The 18503-nt window shown below is 38.8% G+C and overlaps 1 long non-coding RNA gene across 2 annotated transcripts in view; it reads right to left on the reverse strand.

The window, feature by feature from the left end:
- LOC144329409 (uncharacterized) overlaps window positions 1-18503 on the reverse strand; it is a 71094-nt gene that overhangs the window by 27183 nt on the left and 25408 nt on the right. The window contains exons 1-2 of one of the 2 annotated variants that reach the window (XR_003724708.2): window positions 7373-7384; window positions 2357-2457 (exon numbers count right to left, since the gene is read on the reverse strand). The exons of the other annotated variant lie outside the window; for it this stretch is intronic. This is a non-coding gene — a long non-coding RNA (uncharacterized LOC144329409). Of the gene's footprint in view, window positions 1-2356; window positions 2458-7372; window positions 7385-18503 lie in introns of those variants that run through there. 2 annotated transcript variants of the gene reach the window in all.

The raw sequence follows: 18503 nt of genomic DNA on the forward strand, positions 1-18503 counted from the left end.
GTGTTTTAAAAATAAGTTTGGAAAACTATAATTTCATCTAGAAGAAATTAATGTCCTGCTGTAAATACATTGGTTTAACTTTAACTCAGAATTTCCCAAATATATTTGAATATGGAAACTCTTCTTGTGTGTACCTAAGTTTCTGAAACAACTAACCTTCCACAAAACAAACATTAGTAAGTTGCTTTATCACAGTGAGCAATGGGGTGTGGGCCAATATCTCCTCCTTCAATACTTTGTTTTACTAAAAAGAATTTACAAAATGTTTCCTGTAGGCAGCTCATTGTGTGGTTGAAGTGGGTATGGGGAAAGGAAAGGAAGAAGGAGATATAAGAAGTTAAAAATGACTCTGGATTTCTTGAGTTTATAATTGTATTGGGTATAAACAAGACATGCAACAAGTAAGCAAAACCCTAAGGCAGTAAATAATTCAGTGTCCAGTATCTCCATAAGGTACAGATGAAGGCACTGGGATTTTTCATTTGAACTTAACTGGAACAAAGCATATTTTAAATTAGATCCTGAAGGACATACAGAAATGAAAGTGCCTGGCACAAGGTTGACCAATGCATATTTGCTTAACAAATGAAGGACATTCTGGGTTAGGGAACAGCACGAACAATATCTTGAAGTCAAATGGAATGAAACATGTTATTCATGGGAATGTAGAACCTAGGGTGTCTGGGACAGGAGTGAGGGTAAGCATTGGCTCCAGGGGATGGGAAATTAAGATCAGAGAGGGGCCGGGCACAGTGGCTCACATCTGTGATCCCAGCATTTTGGGAGACTGAGGCAGCAGGATCATTTGAAGTCAGGAGCAAAATAAAGATTGAAGTGGAGGAATTTAAGCAGAATGTAAAAATCGTTATGCTAATGAGAACTCCAGAATCTTCCCAAAATCATTTTTTTTTATTTTTATTTTTTGGGTTTTTGTTTTGTTTTGTTTTGTTTTGCTTTGTTTTTCCTTTTCCTCCCTAGCATCTTACAACCTGCCTGGGCATGAAATAGGAATTTAAAAAATGTTAGTTAATTAAAATAACAAATGAGCACGAAGAAAAGAAGCACAGTGGAGAAGAACTGGAGAATTTCTGTTTGGGAAGTAAAATGACACAAGCAGTCTTCTTCAAAAACATTTCTGGTTGGTGATGTCTGATGGGAGTTGAATTGTGAGATGCTTCAGACAGCATGCAGCAGTTAGAAGACAAAGTTTGGAGTTTAGGACAAACACCTTCCCTGGAGTAGATAAATTTGAAATGCATTTTGAAAGAAGAATCAATAAGCCCGAGGAACAATGAAATAAAAGGGACAATGGAAAAACAGCATCCAAGTTTAGACTTAAGATAGTGGTAGGGTCAGTCACAGAGAAAGGAAAATTCTAAGAGGGAATAGGATTCGTAGAGGGATTCTATGTTGGGAAATAATGACAAATATCCAAAGGGAGATGTTCTGTCACCTAATGGTGGCGTAGGGAAGGCACAACTACTCAAATAGCTACTCTCACATCTTAGCCTATTTCCCAAATGATATATGGATATGATTATTATCATCCCCATTGTGCAGACGAGAAAAGTGAGTGGCAGAGATATCAGATGTTTGCTTTAAAATACACTCACTCAACAGGGAGTATGGCTAAGACTTTAATTCCTACAATATTTACAATATTGCATTTCAGGAGATACAGAATTGAATTACAAAGTCTGGTCAGAGACAGAGTATTGAAATTTACCCATATGCATATGAGAGTTGAAGTAGCAAAATAATGCTTATTCCTTGAGCATTTAACCAAGTTTGATGGGTGTTCATTAGGTGTCTGGTCTGTGCTTGGCTCTGTGGCAAAATGAGGCAATGCAAAGATGGTAAACACAGGGTCAATGACATCTAGGGAAAGCTAGGAGGAAGAAAGAGGAATCCATAAACAAACTGCAGTAATAAAAATCAAGAACTACTGCTTCATAAGTATCTACTACAGGCAAGACAGAGAATAGTCTCCTGAAAAGAAATGTGTGCATGAGAAAGAACAACGTTCAGACATCAGAGCTGGCAGAGAGATGACTTGATTAGAGGTGACAAATGTCACAGATAACCAGGGAAAGAGAACTTATAAAGTTTCCCCTTCTCAATACTTAACACAAACCAAGAGTTGAAAACCAGGCTCCATCATACCTCTCATTCATCCAATTTGCCAGTTTCTACCGAGACCAGACACTTGCTGGAGTCTTGAATTGAGTGTGGGACTTTAGTACTTAAAATGGATATGCCCAGAGGAGAAGAAACAAATAAGGCACAGGGATTTAAGGATAAAAGCCTGAGTCATAAAGTTTTTCAAATACATTCAAATGGCAGAGACTCTTCCTACCTGTTTCTCTCTCCTTCGAACAGAACTGGAGGAATCCACTTCACATAGTACCATAGGCAGAATATTTCGGCCTGTATTTCCAGGCTTCTCTCCCACTAAACCTGGACACAGTACACACATGTTACATCCATGATCTCATTTGCTGTCCCTGGAGCATGTACTGATAATCACCGCCTACCAAAATCATGCATCCCATCGTAGCTTTGCTCAAATACCACCTCCCCCATGAAGCCTTCCCTGAACAACTTGGCCTGAAATGGCCTCTCCCTTCCTGGGCTCTATGGCAATTTATGGTTTTGGAAGGCGCTTGTCCCTCATTGGTCTGTTTCGTGACTTCTCATAAATAAATAAATAAATAAATACAGACATATACATAAAATGATGAATTTATTAAAATACATTAAAATATTTCAAACACTAAAAATAACAGTACAGTATGTGAACCATAATACTCTCACTTTAGATTGCTTTCCCTTGCCCTCCCTTACTGCTTTTTGTCTATATTATTTACTTACTCTTTGAAGTTTTAAGTTTTCTGAAAGTTTTCCTTGCCTTCAGAAAACTTAAAACTTTAAGCGTTGTTTTAAAAAAGCCTAATATTCATCAAAGCCTTGAGCTTAGAGACTCAATAAATATTTGATGAATGAATGAATGCATTAAGTAAAAATAAATTTAAAGTAAAATACATATCTTTAATTTGCACATTTATTCCTTTATGCCTGGGTACACTCATTGTGATACACGCTGAACCCCCCAGGTGTGAGGGATATAGGTACAAGCAAAACAGTAAAAAATCCCTGCCCACAGAGCCTGCAAACTGGAGGAAGGAGCTACAATATGCAAATGGAGGAGTAAAATATTTGTCAGAGTGGTAGGTGCTGGGAAGAATAATAAACAGGGAAGACAGATAAGGAGTGGGGCCTCCTTATCTGTATATGGGGAGGAGGAAGGTATGTGATTTTTCAAGATCACCAGGGAAGACCTCAGAGACAAGTAATCTTTCAGAGTGTTAAAGACGTTACTGAGAAAGCCTAGCACACATCTGAAGGAAAGATACTCCCAAGAGAGGAAATAGCAAGTGTCAAGGCTCACGTCAGGATTGTGCTTTGGATGGTCTAACTTATTGCAAAGTACACAATGTAGCAGAATGAACAAGGGCTGGAGTAGAAGGAAATAAAGTTAGACTATTGGGGAGTGTATTCATTTCCCAGGGCTGCCGTAGAAAATTACAACCAACTGGATGGTTTAAAACTACAGAATTTCCCGGCCAACATGGTGAAACCCTGTCTCTACTAAAAATACAAAAATTAGCCAGGCGTGGTGGCACAATTCTATAATCCCAGCTACTCAGGAGGCTGAGGCAGGATAATCACATGCACTCAGGAGGTGGAGGTAGCAGTGAGCCAAGATGGTGCCACTGCACTCCAGCCTGGGCAACAGAGCAAGACTCCATCTCAAAAACAAAACTACAGAATTATCAGAAGTGTGAAATCAAGAGGTCAACGGGGGGATTCTTGAGGAAGTTCACAGGGAGAATCTATCTCATGCTGCCAATCTTTGTTGTTCCTTGGCTTGTAGATACATTACTCCAATCTCTGCCTCCATCTTCACATCTCCTTCTTTGCTGTGTTTCTGTATCTTCTCCTTTTCTGTCTCTTACAAGGAGATTGCCACTGGATTTAGAGCCCATCCTAATCCATTAGGATCTCATCTCAATTCTTACCCTAATTATATCGGTAAAGACTTAATCCCAAATAAAGTCACATTAGGAGACTCTGGGTGGGCATGGATTTTGGAGTGATGCTAATCAATCCACTACAGGGAATAAGGGTGAAGCAGCCAGAGCAGTTAAGAGACCATTCAGATGTCAATAATCCATCAGAGGCATCGTCTGGTGACACAGAAGTGCTTCTATTTCAGATTTTCAAATAGAGCCAATGAGATTTATTAACACATTGGATTATTGCCTCTTGAGTTTTTCTTCTTCACCACTTTAGAAATAAGAGAAGCATTGGTTTTTGGAAGAGAAAGGGCTATGTGGTAGCCCAGTGATTGTTATTGCCTACTTGAGTCGGCTGTGAACAGAGGATAAACTGAGATGAAGGTTTATAACCATTGTATGTTAGCAGGGAAGTAGGGTACCTTTCCAGTTTTACTGTTTGGTATTTCTTATTAAAAATACCCATAGCGTAATACATTTTGCTGCAATTCAAATAGAGCAAAGTTTTGAAGATAAATTGTTCTGAAGATAGGAAATGCATTTATGTGGCAGAGATGAATAAATGTGTTGAATTTCTCATGCAAACTTTAGTACTGTAACAACTCTATATTTTGATTCACTCTATCTATTTGAGTGAAAATATTTCTTTTTAGGGCAGGAAACTGATCTCACCTATCTAAAAGCAAAGCAAAGACTTACATCTTAAAGAGTTTAAGGCGTTGAGCTCAGCCTGAAAAACGACGATGTTGCTAGGTATGAACTTCTGAGTTCTCTGGTGTCAATTTAAGCTGAAATCTTGATTTACTTCCCAAGTTATAACTTCTGGGAGACAAGGCATGCAGGGAGAATGAAGGAAATGAAACACTATAAATTATCCCATTTATGATATCAGATTCTCAAGCAAATATCTTGATATTCAGTACAATAAAAAAAGAATACCTCTCTTCTAACAGCTGTCTCTCCATAGACCTTTCCCATTGATTCAACAATGATCTCTTCCTATATATGATCCAAAGAATATTCTCCTATTTCCTAAGAGTAGTATTCAAAGACCTTCCATCTAGCTGTAATGCTTTCTCTACCTTCCACAGTTACTAACACAATGCCCTAAACATAAGGGCTCAGGTAAGCATGAAGTATGTTGAATGGAACGAATGAGAAGTTACTGAATTTTTTTTTTTTAATTACAGTGAAGGCAGCGTCTGTATCAAATGACCAGGGAATTGACAACAATCTTAATTGTCATACCTCTACCTTGAAATTGAATTAAAAAACACTTGATTGTTATCTAACAGAGGGAAACACATTGTCTAGAAAATACAGGCTTAAAAAAACCTAGGTTACAAAGTACAACATTGATCTTATACCTAACACTCAAGAGCTGAGATCACGCCACTGCACTCCAGCCTTGGCAACAAGAGTGAAACTCCGTCTCAAAAAAAGAAAAGCAAGTATTGTAGAGGCATGTCAGATAATTCACTAATAAAAACATTTCTAGATTTTGTGAATTTTTTTGTATTTGTCAATTTTTAAAAGAATTTGTAATTTATGGGATTTTTGTCATTTTGAAAGATTATTTTCATACCTAATCAAAACAGTTACTATTAATAGGTTGAAGTCTTTGCTGGTTGTTTTTTATTTCAAACATGGCTGTGACAAAGGACAGATTTTGGTGGCACTGGTATTAGCTTTCTATGTAACATTCAGCTTCCCCTTGTGCAATAGTTTAATAAGATCATTGCCCACTGATACCAGGATGATTTTCCTACATATTCATTTGGCTGGTGGAACTCTGATGGCTGTGCTAAAACAGGGGCATTTGCTATTATTGATTTTTCCTTCCAGGAATTCAAACTAAATGTTAATAAAGACGGAGATCTGGTGTCAGATGAGGCATCAGATGAGGCATTTGCACAATAAAACTACTGCAAAGTAGTGATCTGATGCGGATCATACTGTTGGCCTGTTTTATCTGACTTCTCCTTAACTCTGAAAAGGGTGAAATGCCAAAGCGCCTGGAAGGGGAAATCACCAACTTGTAATGTATCATGGTCTTTAATTGTGAGGATTACATTGTCATTATCATATAGGGGAAGAATTCTGGAGACTCTCCCTTAAACCTGATGCCACAGAGAAACTATTTTTGAATCCCAAATCCTTTTCAGGTGAAAGTTTTAAGTTATTTATTCATTTATTTAATTTTTTGAGATAGAGTCTTGCTCTGTTGCCCAGGTTGGAGTGCACTGGTGTGATCTCGGCTCACTGCAACCTCTGTTTCCCGGGTCCAAGTGATTCTCCTGCCTCAGCCTCCCAAGCATCTGGGACTACAGGTGCGCACCACCACACCTGGCTAATTTTTGTATCTTTAGTAGAGACGGAGTTTCACCGTGTTGGCCAGGCTGGTCTCGAACTCCTGACCTCAGGTGATCCGCCTGCCTCGGCCCCCCGAAGTGCTGGGTTTACATGTGTGAGCCACCATGCCCAGCCTTAAGTGATATGTTTAAAAATGCAAGTAAGCAAGCGTTTCCAAAGTGCCAACAGAGCAATATGCTGTGTACTGAAAATGTGCTATTCTCAACCTTTTTCTTTCACAGAAGAGTCAATAAATCAGCATCCTAATAGCAATAATGTCAGGGATGCAGGAGCCCAGGAGAGTCAGAGTTGACACTATTTTAAAGTCAACTCTATCTCAAAACTAGTAAGGCACATTTATTGCCAGTCACATGGTCATAAGATATTTACTACTCAGGAAACAATATAAAGATACCTACAAGGACAAACTCCTACAACAACAGAAAGTCCAGATGTCTCAATACTCATAACAATATATGCTTTCAGGATAATTATAGTTATGCTTTGATGCATTTACACATTAAAATGTCAGGAATAGTTTTCTTTAAATCAATAAAATGATAAGTTTTGTCATGCTGTCAGCCCACCTACACACAGGCATAGCTTAAGCTTAGTTTACCTTTACATAGACAAGATCCCTATATAAGAAAAACTTGAAACAAAGACGGTGCGTTCCTCCACTTGCTGTCTGAGGACACCCTATTCTGTAATGGAGGAGCTTTCAATAAAGCTCAATTTCTTCTCACTGTACTTTGCAATTTGCCTTGAATTCCTTTCTGCACTAGATCCAAGAACCTTCTCTTGGGGTCTAGATCAAGACTCCTTTTTCTGCTAACAATAACTTATATTCATATAGCTAATATTATTAGTCCATTCTCACACTGCTATAAAGATACTACCTGAGACTGGGAAATTTGTAAAAGAAAGAGATTTAATTGACTCACAGTTTGCCATGGCTGGGGAGGTCTCAGGAAACTTACAATTATGGTAGAAGGCGAAGGGGAAGAAAAAACCTTCTTCACATGGTGGCAGGAGAGAGAACAAGAGAGGAACAAACAATTATAAAACCAACAGATCTCATGAGAATTCGTTCACTATCCCGAGAACAGCATGGGGGAAACTGCCCCCATGATCCAATCACCTCCCACCAGGTCTCTCCCTCAACACCTGGAGATTGCAATTCAAGATGCGATTTAGGTGGGGACACAGAGCCAAACCATATCATTAATGCAATTTATAAAGCATTTTTTTAAACAAGTGTACACATTCAAAAAGAACAGTCCTGTTTAACCCTCATTCTGTAAACAGGGCACCATTTTCTTAGTCTAATCTCTCTAAGTGGAAGTAGAGAATCCATAAACAGTTGGGTCTGCTGGTATAAATATTTATTCTAAACACCAAGTGTGTGAGTGTGTATGGCTCCAGTGGGCTGGAAATTAACTTAGTATTTTATGAAATAGCGAAACTATTGGGTGTGATAAGTGACATAAATTATGCGTTGAGATAATTTATGTGCAAATTACCAAGCAATTAACGTACACAGATATCTTTCTTATTTCTTCTGTTGTTCATTACATTGGACGTACCTGTAAAAGCTTATAGACATGTTTTTGTTTTAGGGAAAAATCTAGGTGAAGAAGAAAACAAATAATAAAATAAATAATAAATAATGCATAGAACTGCACTGCCACTTGATTTACACAAGATCAGGCTACATTATTGTGGCTGCCATTAAAAAGAAAAATCACCATTTTTTTCTCTGGGCTTAATACAATCTGTTTACCACTGAGATGGGTACATTAGATGTGTTATCTGATTTTACCCTCACAGCAAACTTATGTACAGATGAAGAAATACAAAGTAGAGGAATTAGAATAACTTGCCCAAGGCCAAACAATGATTAACTAGTTAAGCCTGCAGGTTCAACGAGGTACTAGAATACAAGGCATGGAAGAAAAACGGTCCATGAATATGCTGCTGGTTTCTCACTCAACCTCACTTCTGAGTTTTGTAGGGGCATTGCCACATTCCAATGACTTCCTAAGTTCATTGTGTCCAAAATTAAACTCAGAGTTTTTAAAATGATCCCTTTAATCTTGTGACCCCCAAATCTATTTAATATTTCACATGCCTAGACTCCCACATTCAAATTTCTAATTACCTGTGATAGCTCTTCCAAGGTGACACAGGCACCTCAAATCAATGTTAAGCAAATTGATCATTTTCTTCATGCCTGCCTCACCTCCAAAATTCTCAGTCACTAGCACTGCCCTCCATCTAGTCACCCAAGCTAGAACTTGGGGTGTCCTTTCTGACTTTCCCCCTCTATATCACTTCCCCTATCAGTCAGTCACCTCCTTTATATCTCTCTGGAGATAGATGCAACAAGTAGACAGCCAAGTGGACAGCTTGGAAAAAGAGACAGACTCCCCAAGGCAGGCAACTATAAATATGCACTGGTGGAACTCTTCCATGGTGGGATCAATGTCCTGTAGAATGCCTGCCACAGCAGCATCTCTGCTCTGCTGATAAGGGACTTTCATAGACCTCCTGGCTGCTGGGAGGAACATAGAAACTTCTAGGTTGCCTACTGCTCCAGTCAATTGCCTACCTGCCACAGGTAACTTTAAATGTTAAAAATAACAAATAAACCCCAAACAGAAAACCTTTCTTGCTGCTTTCTTAGGACTTTGCTATTTCACTCCTCAATGCCCCCACCATGTGAATACCCTCTCCCACACATTCCCTATTTTATTCAATTTCTTCGCAGCTACTCTGATTTGGTAAAGCAGGTGTTTTCTTACTTTACAGCAATGATTCTCAATCTTGTTTGCACATGAGAATCACCTGGTGGTTATTTTTAAAATTTTTGAGACCTTGGGCCCCACCCCAGAGCAATTAACTCATAATCTTTGAGGCGTGTATTATTTCATCAGTCTTTAATTAAAGCTCCCCAAATGATTCCAGTTGCTAGCCAGAGTTGAGAGTCACCACCCATAAGACTGAATGAACCGAGGCTATGGCTTAATGTGACAGTTAGTGCCCATAAATATGGAAAATTATAAGTTGTCAGCTTACAATTTAAAAATAAATTTTAAAAAAGTGAGCTCACCACCCACTGTGTTCACCACTGCCTCAATTTACATGCAAAGCAAGTACAGAAAAATGCACACCTGTATGTCATGAAGTGCTAAATTGAATGGCTGCAAGTAGTAATAACTTCTGTGATGGGAAGAACAAGCTCCTTATCATAACGCCACAATTTGGATCTAAGGGCATGAGCCTGTTGGGGCCACTGAGGACTATGAAACCCCAGCTAGTGTAAATTGTTACTTTGTAGCCCAAGAGAAGTGATAACCAGAGAAATTTTCATTTCAGGAACTGGCTCAGTATTTTCTATAATTTCCTGGCTCAGTGTTTTCTGTAATGACTCTGTCATCTCCTCAACTGCTTTCCCACATCCTCATACATGTGATGCTCAATTTCTTATTGTGCTTCTTTATTCTATGCTTCATCAATTTCCCTGTATCTCTTACATCTTCCTCCATCACCTGGGTAGATTTAACTGCCTAGTCAGTCCTACTTCGGGTATTCTCAGAGAAATACAGTCCATGAATATGCTACTGTTTTTTTGCTTAACCTCACTTCTGAGTTTTGTAGGGGCATTGCAACATTCCAATGACTTCCTAAATTCGTTGTGTCCAAAATAAAACTCAAAAGAGTTTTTCAACGATCCCTTTAATCTGTGACCCCCAAGTCTATTTAATCTCTCAAATGCCCACTCCAACATTCAAATATCTAATTACCTGGGATGGCTCATCCAAGGATACACAGCCACCTCAAATCAACGTGTCCAAAAGCAAAGTAATCATTTTCTGCATGCCTATTTCACCTCCAACAGTCTCAGTCACTAGCACTGCCCTCCATCTAGTCAACCAAGCTAGAACTTGGGGTGTCTTTCTTGACTTTCCCCCTCTACATCACTTCCTCTTATCAGCAAACCAGTAAGTGCTACAGATCTCACCTCTTTTATATCTCTGCTACTATCCTCTTCAGCACTACTGTCTCTGCCCTCTCACATGAACTTCTCCAGTGCCCCAAGCTCCTAGTATTGTCTTTCTCAAACCAATTGGCTATACAACTGCCAGGGTGTAAAAGGTAAAGTTGTCTGACTGTCCTCTTAACTTCAGTGTCTCTCCAGGGCAGGATAAAGTCCTTTCTCTTCAGGTGGCCACGGGCCTCTCTACAGACTGTCATCTGCCTTATTCTCCACTTACAACTCTCTACTCTCCGCATAGAACTCAATTCCCCAGAAGTAACATTTTGTTTGTTGCTCCTCTCCAACATGCCTTACAACCTGTGACTGTGGCCTTCTGCTTTTTGCTTGGCTAACTCCTGCCCATCACCAAAGACTCATTTCTGTTATATTCTCTTCCAGAAAATGGCACCTTGTTTCCATTGACTTACAGGTTCTTTGCTTTTTGAAATATTCAGTGCAATTTTCTATCATTAGATTTATAGCATTGTATTATAATTAATCATTCTTCTCTGTAAGCTGAGTGTCTTGAATTCAGTGAATGTACTCTGCATCCTCAGCACTGAGACAGAGCCTGGCACTCCAAAAATGAATGAATTCCTTCAGTGAACTCAGTATCTGATGCTTCCACAGTACTTACTAACTTCTATTGGGTTTACTGTGTCCTTCCTCTGCCTCTGCAACTAGATCATTAACTCCTGGAGATCTGTCAAAGGCTGGGTCTTTGTTTCTTTAGTGTTAGCCAAATTGACTGACAATGAATAGGTGTTGTATCAGTGACAATGAAAAGAAAGGAGGAAAAGAAGGAAGGAAGGGCGGTCCAATTTCTATATAGTTGTTCAGTGCAATTTAAAACTTTAAACATTAAAAATTCAAGTAAAATTTGTAATGTTATCCTTCTCTATTCAAGCAAATAAAAAACAAAGATTCCTAACATTTCAAGAGATAGTTACATCTTCAGATTGCTGACTGTTAATAGAATATTTGTTTTATAATATTCTAGCACTGGATCATTATAAGATTCTGAAAATGATCATTAATTTAAATGATAAAAAATGGAAAGAAGCAGTTCCCTTTACATATATGAATGGATAGAGACATACTAGAGTGACTAGTGAGGAAAGCTGGAACTTCTGTTGTACATAAATATAGCATGAGTCATTTATCTTTTTAGTTCAAGCACAGAATTGTTGAAATTATGACATTAATTGATGCAAAATCCCAAACATCAATGATGGGCCATTCAATAACAGGAGGTAACTTCTGTTGTACATAAATATAGCATGAGTCATTTATCTTTTTAGTTCAAGCACAGAATTGTTGAAATTATGACATTAATTGATGCAAAATCCCAAACATCAATAATGGGCCATTCAATAACAGGAGGTATATTTAAAAGTTTGTCTCTATAGATTTTTAAACAGTAGTTATTCTTAAAATTCCAAAACAAAGAGCACAATTACTAAGAGGTATTAATTGACAGTAAAAATACAGCTAACATTATTAGAGCTTGAGGCAAAAAAAAAAAAAAAAACAACCCCCCACCCAAATCCAAAGCCTCTATTTTGCACTTATGAATATTAGAAAAATGTTATTCCTTTGTTCCTTCTGTATTATCTCTCCTTATGTCAAGATAAGTCGCTAATAACTGTAGCTTTCTTTGGACTCTCTTATCCTACTCAGTAGCTTTTAAAAAATATAACATTCTATTTAGAAATTAAAAAAAAACCTGTTTTTCAGTTTTCTTTGTAGGTGGAAGTGAAATACAATCTAGAGAATCCCTCTGCAATCTCCCATAATAGAGTTGAGTAGGAGGGTAACTCATTAGGAATTAGCAGATGTCAGCACCTGTTGTAAGGAATTAGGCTCTGTGAGCCAAAACTCCTTTGGCTGAGAATATACCCCAGCAGGTCCTAGAGACTGAGAGTTAGAGTAAGGGATTTGGGTTGGAAGGAAGTTAAGAGGTCTCTTTGAGATTGGTGAAGTCAAGCTGCCATTGGGCTCAGAAAATGACTCTCCAAAACCTGGCTCTTCAGCGTGCTGAGTGCTTTCAAAATAGAAAGACCATAGAAATAAGCCTAAGAACCAAGGTCTCTCTCTGACTTTCCCCTACCTCCCTGTCTCTCAGATCCTCTTTCCAGAATCACTGGGAGGGACTCTGTCTGAAATTTTCTTATCTAAGGAAGATTCTTTCTAAAGAAATCCAATTGTCTTAAGGCCCCCTCCCTAGGAACCCCATCAATAACCAGGAAGGATCACACCAAGGAAGAAGAAAAGAGACTGGAAGTCATCACCATGCCCAGACAGTCTTCTCAGCTATTCTTCTAATGGCAGCTCCCAGAGGTTACCTGGGGAACTTTACCTGCATAATAAGACAACCTGTGTTCTGCCCCTCACCTTCCGTAATTTGTTCCATCTATCTTCCAAAGAGAATAGTTTACAAAATGATATCTTCCTCCTGGGTCTGTACACCTTTCTTCTACAAAGAGCATATGTGAACCTCAACCATTTAGCTCCTTTTTGAGTTTCATATTTTGGGTATGGCTTCTGTGTCCATATACACATTAAAATAAATGCTGTTTGCCTTTTTCCCCTATTAATCGGTCTTTTGTCAGTTCATTTTCAGTGAACCTATAAAGGACAGAGGGGAAGCTTTCCTTTGACCCCATCAACACTGTTTGTGAAAATGTGATGTCTATGCATCTGTATCAGAATCACCTGAGTTACTCGTTAAACATGCAAATTTGTGCCTCAACCTAGGTTGGGTCCATCTATCTGCATTTTATCAGCCTCCCCAGGGGACTCATAGTCCCACTATAGTCTGAGACCATGTTTTAAGCCATACACAAAATATCTGTAACTACTGCCTTTTTTCACACTTAAGAGGACCACGTTGTTTTAGGGAGAGTTTTAAATCAATGCAAACTTAAGCAACTCATTTGGAAATGTTTGTACTTTATTAATAAGAAATTATTTGTGACATATGTCATAGTGAATCCCAGTATGTTAAGGCATAGAAGTAAGAACTGCTGTGAGGTTCTGGGAGAATCGATCTCATCAAATTCCGACAATAATCATTCTGACTTTTCTAGAGAGCACTCCAAAGTCCCTTTAGTGCTTATATCTTTATCACAGCATCCTCACAGGAAATGTGTAAATTCTTAAGAGAACTCAAATTATTTCGTAGATATAATGAAATATTATAATTTTAAATAGAATAGGATCAACCACTGAGAAAGTCTTTTGTTTTTGTTTTTGTTTTGTTTTTTGTTTTTGAGGCAAGGTCCACTCTATTGCCCTGGTCGGAGTGCAGTGGCACCATCTCAGCTCACTGCAACCTTCACCTCCCTGGGCTCAAGTGATCCTCCCAGCTTAGCCTCCCAGGTAGTTGGGACAACAGGTGTGCATCATCAAGCATGGCTAGTTTTTGTATTTTTTGTAAAGATGGGGTTTTACTATGTTGTCCAGGCTGGTCTCGAACTCCTGGGTTCAAGCGACCTGCCTTCCTTTGGTTTCCCAAAGTGCTGGGACTATAGGCTTGAGCCACCGTGCCCAGCCGAGAAACTTTTAATAAAGTCTTTATGCACAAAAGTCTTTATGCATAAAGTCTTTATGAGAATATAAAATACGTGAGCTGCAAAGTCTAATTACACAATTTAATAACTAACATTGGCTCTGAAACCCATGCATATTTTGGAATATCATAATTATTTGGTAGGCAAAGTGTGAGAAGCAAAAGAATTTAAATGAACTCATATACATGCATGTGGGCACATACACACAAACACATGTGCACTGAAATGTCAAGACCTATTATTCAGATTTTGTTTAAAAGTCTTCTCACATTCCTCAGACTGAATTATCCACTGTGGTCATTCGTTAAGCCTCACCAGCCATCTTTCTCAATTTACAACTCATATTCATGGCAAAATGGCATTGATCTTACCCAGGTTTTTATTTTTGTTTAAATCTATTTAATACTAAAACAAAGCCAATGTATTAAAAGGACTTGTTAGTTTATCCATGTCATTTGGAAGTAGGCCATAGATATTAACAATTACTATTGTATTAACTAGGATTCTTCTATAAGGTAATATGGAGAGTGAGACATTGAGCTGTCAAATTTTCATTATCAGGAGGGGACAGAAGAAGTTATACAAGATAGAGTTCTTCTTTCACAAGCAAAAATGAAGGCAGTTGAGGAGAAACTTGAGGCTATATAGGATTGGAGATTGTGGGGAGGAAGTGCTACTCTTTGGAGAGCAGGCTAGGGTATAACAAAGCCAAACATAAAAATCCTGTCTTGGTCTTGCCTGGTGAAACTTTACAAAAGAATCTGAAGCACATACACAAGTTCTAGATATATAGACACTGATTTTATTTTACTTACAGAGAAACATTAAATCTCTGTACTGTTTTTCTTCACTATCAGGAAGCATATTCTATCATATCCCCTAAGCCAGAATTCTTAGATAAAGGTTGGTTTGTGTTATATAATTTAGTGTGTTACTTGAGGCAAAATCATTATGAAATGCAAGTGTACAAAAAGTGAACTGGGGATTGAGTATAATAAGAAATCTTACGCATTAAGTGCTTAACACATGCCAGCCATTTTGCTAAGTGCTTTACGTATATTGATTGTGTTTCCATCATAATTCTGTGATGAAGGCACTATTATTCTCTCAATTTTTTGATGACAAAACAAAGGCTGATTAAAGTAAAGAAGGATAGCAGGTAGGTACTAGAGCCAGAATCTGCATCAAAGCTGATTTATTTCAGCCTCTCTATCTTAATAGCAAGCTTGAATGCCTCCAAAGACGAAAAGAGTGTTAACTACATAAAAACAATTAGTTGTAAGATTCTTATATCTACAAGCATCTCTGATCTGTATAAAATAAGGCCAAATTTGTTTTTCAAAAACCCTTGCAATAGTTCAGGAAACTTTTCATGGAATAAAGTATGACCCATATAGCAATACTTCAAAACAAGTCTTTAAAGATTATTGACACCACTGAGGGCTCAGGTCTTATCACGAATCCTCCCAGTAGCAGTAACATGCTTACCATCCAGAAACCACAGTCAACCTCACGAGTTTTGTCTCATCCAATTAGCAATTAGGAGTCTTACCTCACACCTGAGACCTAATCTATGGATATTCTTGCCATCTGATGACACTGGCGTAATCTTCAAGTTTTTCTTCAGTTGTGGACTATTTCATTTTTAGAGGGAGTCCCTACTAATTTCAGTCTTCTCAAACAAAGACTAAAACTTGTCAGTGGACCTGCTTGTCCACGTGCACCTCCTTGAAGCCTCATCTCACATATCAATATCTTGTGGCATGCTTCACCCATATAGAGTGAGACCGCCTCCCTTCTCTAAGTTTTCATAGCATCCTACACATCTGTATCCTGTGGATGGCATCACTCTTCTATGTAGCTGTATATTGGTTGCTATTTCATCAACCAGACTGCAGTATCCACCTTTGTATCTATTTATCTTGGCCAGCATGGTAGCTAATAAATATCCATAAATATTTATGAATACATATCCCAATAAATATTTATAAATACTGATTGACAGTGTGAATGCTTCTAATGACTTTTAAAAATACTTTTTTGCTTTTATTATTATTAATATTTTTAGAAACTGATGGTTGTTTTCCATCAAGCTTATTTCCATCTTGCTTTAGAGTCTGTGAAAGAACAGCTTAAGACCTCTCAGTGGTTGTTCCTACCCATCTGGTGGCCTGAGGAGTCGAGTTGCAGACCAGGCTTCTGTGGCAGGCCAAGAGCTCCAGTCTTGAGTAGGGAACTGCTGAGTGGGCCCAGGGGTATCTGCAGGCTGAGTAGCACTGGACGCAAGAGATGCAGCAGTCCAGTTACCCTGAAATTCCTCCTGGGAATTTCAGCCACAGCCTGCTCTTCCTATTCAATCTCTTCAGGATTCCTGTAGAAGTAGCAATCAGGCATGACCTCCCATGGGCATTTATGGGAGATGATGCCATGCTTATGCAGAACTTCCCAGGCTGGCATCCACCATGTCAGGCCCAGTGAGGGGCCTCTCATTGTTGCATGGGATGACAATGTCCACACAGCAAAGAGGAGAACCTGTGTGACCCAGAGCAATGGTAGGCAGGTTAGTTTAAGATGCTTCTGTGACAGACTGGGATCAGTAACCACCAGCAGTCATGGCTCCTGGAAGGCTGCCTGGATCTGGTGCAGGAAGGTTCCAGGAGTGAAGTGCCCAGCAATAGGAGTGACTCAAGTGGTAGCAGCAAACTTCAGCACAGCCCACTTGCCAGTGTTCCTGGAGAATATGACACAGATATCAGCAGGGCTTTCAACAGTGATGATGGCATGAGCCACCAGCAGAAGCTTCTCTCAGGTCCTCTTCAGATTTAGGATGCAGATGTCATCACTTTTCCTTTTGCAGATGTACTGTTCCATTTGGAAGTCAAGCTTGGTGCCACCCAAGTGAGTTCCTGCTGCAAGAAATTTGAGGACATCCTCCTCTTTCGTGTTCAGGACATCACAGTCTCTGGCCATTGTAAAAGTTTCCCTTTAAGTTCTGAGGGGAATTCAGAATAATGCCATATGGACCCTCTCTGGGTAAATGGAAAGGCTATTATTATTTTTAATTGACACATAATTACTGTACATAATTAGGGGGTATATTGTGATAGTTCAATACATGTATACAATGTGTACATGTAATGATCAAATAAGAATAATTATCATATCCATTACCCCAAACATATGTCATTTGTGTGACTGTGATGAAAAGAACATTTTCTGAAATATTTTTCTTCCTCGGATAGCCTTGGGCCTGACCCGCTCTACATTCTCCTTCAAAAAGAAACAAGTTGTTGGGTCTAGATTGCTAATGATGAGATATAGTCACCTACTGTCTAAGCCTCAAAATGCTAGAATATCAGTATAGTCCAAATCTTAAAGGAAAATAAAAACAGGTTTTTATCTTCTCTTAGAAGATTTCTTTATCACATTTTGAAATAAAAATAAATAACTAGAACTTTATCCTAAAATGTGACATGAAAGGTAGAAGAAATATTAAAGATCCAAATCTGCTAATCATTTTGTCTCAGTCCAGTATGAGCTACCTAAGAGATGTACAAGTAGCCATGGCTCACACACTTTCCAATGAATGAAATCAATCTATCTTCTTAATATAACATTTATTCACTGTCTATTTTAACAGATTAGTACAACGGTAAAAAGCACAGATTCAGGCAAATTGCTTGGCCCAAATTCTCTTGAGGGATGATTGCTGGATATAAATTACATCAGAATCACCCCTCTAGGCACTAGTTTTCACCACTAACATCCCTTGTCTGGACTGTGATGTGGTATCTCTGTAACTGGTCTGTGTTTCACCCCGGCTCCCTTACAGTCAATTTCCTAAGAGCCTTCAAGTGATCCGTTAACATGTGACAGTGCATGTCTCTCATCTGTCCCACCTCTTCAAGGGTTTCCCATCTCACTGGGCATAAAGGCCACAGTTCTATCAAGGATCTATGAGCTGATTCGCTCTGTCCTCTGTGGCTCTTTGTTGTGTATCTGATCTCACCTCCTATTACTCTCCCCTCTCCCTCTTTATTCTAGTCATATTTACCTTCTTGATCTTCCTGGAATGTGACAAACACACTGCTATGCAAGGACCAGGCATCCACCAATCATCATTCTCTCTGCCTTAGGTGCTCTTTCCCGTATTTATTGTCTGAATGGCTCATTCCCTCACTAAACTCAGGACTCTGCCTAGTTCCACACGGACTGAGTTTTCTTCCCTCATGATTCAATGGAAACCAGCTCCTACTCTCTTGGCCCTTGATCTTCATTAATTATTCACATCTGACATATTATAGATGCATTTCCATATTTGCATTGTACTGTCCGGAGCTCCAAGATAACAGGAACTCTATTATCAGCCCCTAGAAGAGGATCTGATTCATAGTAGGAACTCAATCAATATGGGCTGAATGAATAATAGAATATTGCCACAAAAGAGCTTCTAATTCAGTTATG

This window comes from Macaca mulatta, chromosome 18 (assembly GCF_049350105.2).
Source record: "Macaca mulatta isolate MMU2019108-1 chromosome 18, T2T-MMU8v2.0, whole genome shotgun sequence".
NCBI classification, from domain to species: Eukaryota; Metazoa; Chordata; class Mammalia; order Primates; family Cercopithecidae; genus Macaca; species Macaca mulatta.